The 6000-nt window shown below is 56.7% G+C and overlaps 1 protein-coding gene across 3 annotated transcripts in view; it reads right to left on the bottom strand.

Annotated features, from left to right (window-relative positions):
* Positions 1–5944, bottom strand: part of LOC137352796 (complement C1q-like protein 3) — a 171088-nt gene extending 165144 nt beyond the window's left edge. For 2 of the 3 annotated variants that reach the window (XM_068018627.1, XM_068018625.1), the window contains exon 1: positions 5859–5944. The gene's annotated coding sequence lies outside the window, so the exon portion shown is untranslated. Of the gene's footprint in view, positions 1–5759; positions 5783–5858 lie in introns of those variants that run through there. The other variant, XM_068018626.1, reaches the window with a different exon arrangement.
* Between the last annotated feature and the right edge of the window lie 56 nt (positions 5945–6000).

Raw genomic sequence — 6000 nt, forward strand, 5'->3', positions numbered from 1 at the left:
GTCAGGAAAACTCCATATGCAAAATGGGACATATTAATTTCATCGGTTGGAAACTTACCTTAGACTGTTCATGGAAAAAATCCTATAAGTTAACTCTTAAAAAAACTAGCAGCCAAGATGGCCACTGCAATTTACATTTGAAAGATCAGGAGATTGGACTGGAGACAAAAAGTCGAATAGAAGCCCAGCCAGGAGAATGGCTTGCTCGAAGTGATTGATTTACCTAGAATGGGTTTATTAGCATGGCCGTCAAGGCCATTCCCACCCATTGACCGTGAGAGAGCCTACCCCCAAGTGTGAATGGACATCCTGGGGCATGTAGCACCTTGAATTTCATGAGAAGATTCCAGAAAAAACTTCATTAAAAACAAAGGGGATTGATGGAACCAGGTGACTGCTCGCTCATCTCTGTAGAAACTGAAAGTTTTGTCACACAGACAGCAGACAGGCAGGATCTGAGGGTACAGCAGCAAAGATGGCAGTTGCTCCCTGTCTCTCTCTCTCTCTCTCCCCCTCTCCCCAGAAAATAACCGACTGCGAGAGGGGGACGCCCTCCAAGCCTACAGACTGCTTCAGCCAGCAACCAGGGAAGAAAATCAACAACCAATTCTGCCTTCAGGAACTCTGAGCAAAGCAAGCAACCACAGTGCACTTGAATCAGGGAGGACTTCAAGACTACAGTTTCAGCCAAGAACGACTGGATTTACAGACTGTATTTAAGTTCCACTTATTCTGAACTTTAATCTAACCACCAAATCTGTTTCGCTCTGTAATCTATTTGTGTTTGTGTGTGAGAGACTCTCGCGTGAATGTGTAGCATATTTCTTTTTAAAATCGGGTTAGTGTTCAGAATAAACTTAACTCTTTCTTGTTTAAACTCAAGAAAACCTGTCCGATTGGTTCTTTTGCAAACACGTCAGAGGAACAAGGTAAAACATTCACTAAAGGTGGAAAGCACAACCACTGTTATTTTTTTAAAAAACCCTGTTGTGGTCAAACAAGAGGAAGGTAAAAAGGGGAGTCTGAGACCCCCTCCTCACCAGGCCGTAACATTGTCGAGCCTTGTAAGAATCTTATATGCTTCAAAGAAATCACCTCTCGTTCTTAACTGTAGAGAATACAAGTCCAGTTGTTGGGGTTAAGGGGTTAGTTCTTTTTCTCTTTATTTGTTTCGTGAGATGTGGGTATCGCTGGCAAAGCCAGCATTTGTTGCCCATCCTGAATTACTGCTGAGAATGTGGAGGTTAGTCGTCGGTGTTAAGGGGGTTTGTCGTCGGGGGATAAACTGGTATTGGGATTAAGGGGTAAATTATTGGCAAGGCTGTCGCATGGTGGTAACGTCATTAGACTAGTAGTCCAGAAGCCGAGGCTAGCGCTCTGGGGACACGGGTTCAAATCCTACCACAGCAGATGGTGAAATTTGAATTCAGTTCAGAACACTGGAATTAAAAGGCTAGTCCAATGGTGATCATAGAACCATTGTCATTTTTTGTAAAAACCCATCTGGTTCACTAATGTCCTTCAAGGAAGGAAATCTGCTGTCCTGATCTGGTCTGGCCTACATGTGACTCCAGAATCACAGCAAGTGGTTGACTCTTAAATGGCAGAACAAGCCGAACCAGTGACGCCCACATCCCATAAGTGAATAAAAAAGGGGATGGTTGTTGGGGTTAAGAGGTTATTGGCATGAAGGAGTAAATTATGGGGGTTAAGAGGTTCGTTATTGGGGTTATTGTCTGTTGCTGGGGGTGTCCTGAGGTTGTCCGCGTCACGTCACGTACTCCTTTAATCACCAGTTCCCCTCCGAAAGTGCAGCACTCCCTCAGTACTGACCCTCCGACAGTGCGGCACTCCCTCAGTACTGACCCTCCGACAGTGCGGCACTCCCTCAGTACTGACCCTCCGACAGTGCGGCACTCCCTCAGTACTGACCCTCCGACAGTGCGGCACTCCCTCAGTACTGACCCTCCGACATTGCGGCACTCCCTCAGTACTGACCCTCCGACAGTGCGGCACTCCCTCGGTACTGACCCTCCGACAGTGCGGCACTCCCTCAGTACTGACCCTCCGACAGTGCGGCACTCCCTCAGTACTGACCCTCCGACAGTGCGGCACTCCCTCAGTACTGACCCTCCGACAGTGCGGCACTCCCTCAGTACTGACCCTCCGACAGTGCGGCACTCCCTCAGTACTGACCCTCCGACAGTGCGGCACTCCCTCAGTACTGACCCTCCGACAGTACGGCGCTCCCTCAGTACTGACCCTCCGACAGTGCGGCGCTCCCTCAGTACTGACCCTCCGACAGTGCGGCGCTCCCTCAGTACTGACCCTCCGACAGTGCGGCGCTCCCTCAGTACTGACCCTCCGACAGTGCGGCGCTCCCTCAGTACTGACCCTCCGACAGTGCAGCACTCCCTCAGTACGGACCCTCCGACAGGGCAGCATTCCCTCAGTACTGACCCTCCGACAGTGCAGCACTCCCTCAGTACGGACCCTCCGACAGTGCAGCATTCCCTCAGTACTGACCCTCCGACAGTGCAGCACTCCCTCAGTACTGACCATCTGACAGTGCGGCACTCCCTCAGTACTGACCCTCCGACAGTGCGGCACTCCCTCAGTACTGACCCTCCGACAGTGCGGCACTCCCTCAGTACTGACCCTCCGACAGTGCGGCACTCCCTCAGTACTGACCCTCCGACAGTGCGGCACTCCCTCAGTACTGACCCTCCGACAGTGCGGCACTCCCTCAGTACTGACCCTCCGACAGTGCGGCACTCCCTCAGTACTGACCCTCCGACAGTACGGCACTCCCTCAGTACTGACCCTCCGACAGTGCGGCGCTCCCTCAGTACTGACCCTCCGACAGTGCGGCGCTCCCTCAGTACTGACCCTCCGACAGTGCGGCGCTCCCTCAGTACTGACCCTCCGACAGTGCAGCGCTCCCTCAGTACTGACCCTCCGACAGTGCAGCACTCCCTCAGTACGGACCCTCCGACAGGGCAGCATTCCCTCAGTACTGACCCTCCGACAGTGCAGCACTCCCTCAGTACGGACCCTCCGACAGTGCAGCATTCCCTCAGTACTGACCCTCCGACAGTGCAGCACTCCCTCACTACTGACCCTCTGACATTGCAGCACTCCCTCAGTACTGACCCTCCGACAGTGCGGCACTGCCTCAGTACGGACCCTCCGACAGTGCAGCATTCCCTCAGTACTGACCCTCCGACAGTGCAGCACTCCCTCAGCACTGACCCTCCGACATTGCAGCACTCCCTCAGTACTGACCCTCCGACAGTGCGGCACTGCCTCAGTACTGACCCTCCGACAGTGCGGCACTGCCTCAGTACTGACCCTCCGACAGTGCGGCACTGCCTCAGTACTGACCCTCCGACAGTGCGGCACTGCCTCAGTACTGACCCTCCGACAGTGCGGCACTCCCTCAGTACTGACCCTCCGACAGTGCGGCACTCCCTCAGTACTGACCCTCTGACAGTGCAGCACTCCCTCAGTACTGACCCTCCGACAGTGCAGCACTCCCTCAGTACGGACCCTCCGACAGGGCAGCATTCCCTCAGTACTGACCCTCCGACAGTGCAGCACTCCCTCAGTACGGACCCTCCGACAGTGCAGCATTCCCTCAGTACTGACCCTCCGACAGTGCAGCACTCCCTCAGTACTGACCCTCTGACATTGCAGCACTCCCTCAGTACTGACCCTCCGACAGTGCGGCACTGCCTCAGTACGGACCCTCCGACAGTGCAGCATTCCCTCAGTACTGACCCTCCGACAGTGCAGCACTCCCTCAGCACTGACCCTCTGACATTGCAGCACTCCCTCAGTACTGACCCTCCGACAGTGCGGCACTGCCTCAGTACTGACCCTCCGACAGTGCGGCACTCCCTCAGTACTGACCCTCCGACAGTGAGGCACTCCCTCAGTACTGACCCTCCGACAGTGCGGCACTCCCTCAGTACTGACCCTCCGACAGTGCGGCACTCCCTCAGTACTGACCCTCCGACAGTGCGGCACTCCCTCAGTACTGACCCTCCGACAGTGCGGCACTCCCTCAGTACTGACCCTCCGACAGTGCGGCACTCCCTCAGTACTGACCCTCCGACAGTGCGGCACTCCCTCAGTACTGACCCTCCGACAGTGCGGCACTCCCTCAGTACTGACCCTCCGACAGTGCGGCACTCCCTCAGTACTGACCCTCCGACAGTGCGGCACTCCCTCAGTACTGACCCTCCGACAGTGCGGCACTCCCTCAGTACTGACCCTCCGACAGTGCGGCACTCCCTCAGTACTGACCCTCCGACAGTGCGGCACTCCCTCAGTACTGACCGTCCGACAGTGCGGCACTCCCTCAGTACTGACCCTCCGACAGTGCGGCACTCCCTCAGTACTGACCCTCCGACAGTGCGGCACTCCCTCAGTACTGACCCTCCGACAGTGCGGCACTCCCTCAGTACTGACCCTCCGACAGTGCGGCACTCCCTCAGTACTGACCCTCCGACAGTGCGGCACTCCCTCAGTACTGACCCTCCGACAGTGAGGCACTCCCTCAGTACTGACCCTCCGACAGTGAGGCACTCCCTCAGTACTGACCTCCGACAGTGAGGCACTCCCTCAGTACTGACCCTCCGACAGTGCGGCACTCCCTCAGTACTGACCCTACGACAGTGCGGCACTCCCTCAGTACTGACCCTCCGACAGTGAGGCACTCCCTCAGTACTGACCCTCCGACAGTGAGGCACTCCCTCAGTACTGACCCTCCGACAGTGAGGCACTCCCTCAGTACTGACCCTCCGACAGTGCGGCACTCCCTCAGTACTGACCCTCCGACAGTGCGGCACTCCCTCAGTACTGACCCTCCGACAGTGCGGCACTCCCTCAGTACTGACCCTCCGACAGTGCGGCACTCCCTCAGTACTGACCCTCCGACAGTGCGGCACTCCCTCAGTACTGACCCTCCGACAGTGAGGCACTCCCTCAGTACTGACCCTCCGACAGTGAGGCACTCCCTCAGTACTGACCCTCCGACAGTGAGGCACTCCCTCAGTACTGACCCTCCGACAGTGCGGCACTCCCTCAGTACTGACCCTCCGACAGTGCGGCACTCCCTCAGTACTGACCCTCCGACAGTGAGGCACTCCCTCAGTACTGACCCTCCGACAGTGCGGCACTCCCTCAGTACTGACCCTCCGACAGTGCAGCACTCCCTCAGTACTGACCCTCCGACAGTGCAGCACTCCCTCAGTACTGACCCTCCGACAGTGAGGCACTCCCTCAGTACTGACCCTCCGACAGTGCGGCACTCCCTCAGTACTGACCCTCCGACAGTGCGGCACTCCCTCAGTACTGACCCTCCGACAGTGAGGCACTCCCTCAGTACTGACCCTCCAACAGTGCGGCACTCCCTCAGTACTGACCCTCCGACAGTGCAGCACTCCCTCAGTACTGACCCTCCGACAGTGCAGCACTCCCTCAGTACTGACCCTCCGACAGTGCGGCACTCCCTCAGTACTGACCCTCTGACAGTGCGGCACTCCCTCAGTACTGACCCTCTGACAGTGCGGCACTCCCTCAGTACTGACCCTCTGACAGTGCAGCACTCCATCAGTACTGACCCTCCGACAGTGCGGCACTCCCTCAGTACTGACTCTCCGACAGTGCAGCACTCCCTCAGTACTGACCCTCCGACAGTGAGGCACTCCCTCAGTACTGACCCTCCGACAGTGCGGCACTCCCTCAGTACTGACCCTCCGACAGTGCAGCAGTCCCTCAGTACTGACCCTCCGACAGTGCAGCACTCCCTCAGTACTGACCCTCCGACAGTGCAGCACTCCCTCAGTACTGACCCTCACTCAGTTGTGTTGACAGTTGCTCTCGAGCCTGATTTGAAAGTGGGAAGGTGCGCATGCGCGCCGCCTGCATCGACTCTGACGGAAACGCGTTTGTGGCGTGTGACGTAACCACGCAACGAGTCAACGGCTGGAAAAA

This window comes from Heterodontus francisci, chromosome 39 (genome assembly GCF_036365525.1).
Source record: "Heterodontus francisci isolate sHetFra1 chromosome 39, sHetFra1.hap1, whole genome shotgun sequence".
Lineage (NCBI taxonomy): Eukaryota > Metazoa > Chordata > Chondrichthyes > Heterodontiformes > Heterodontidae > Heterodontus > Heterodontus francisci.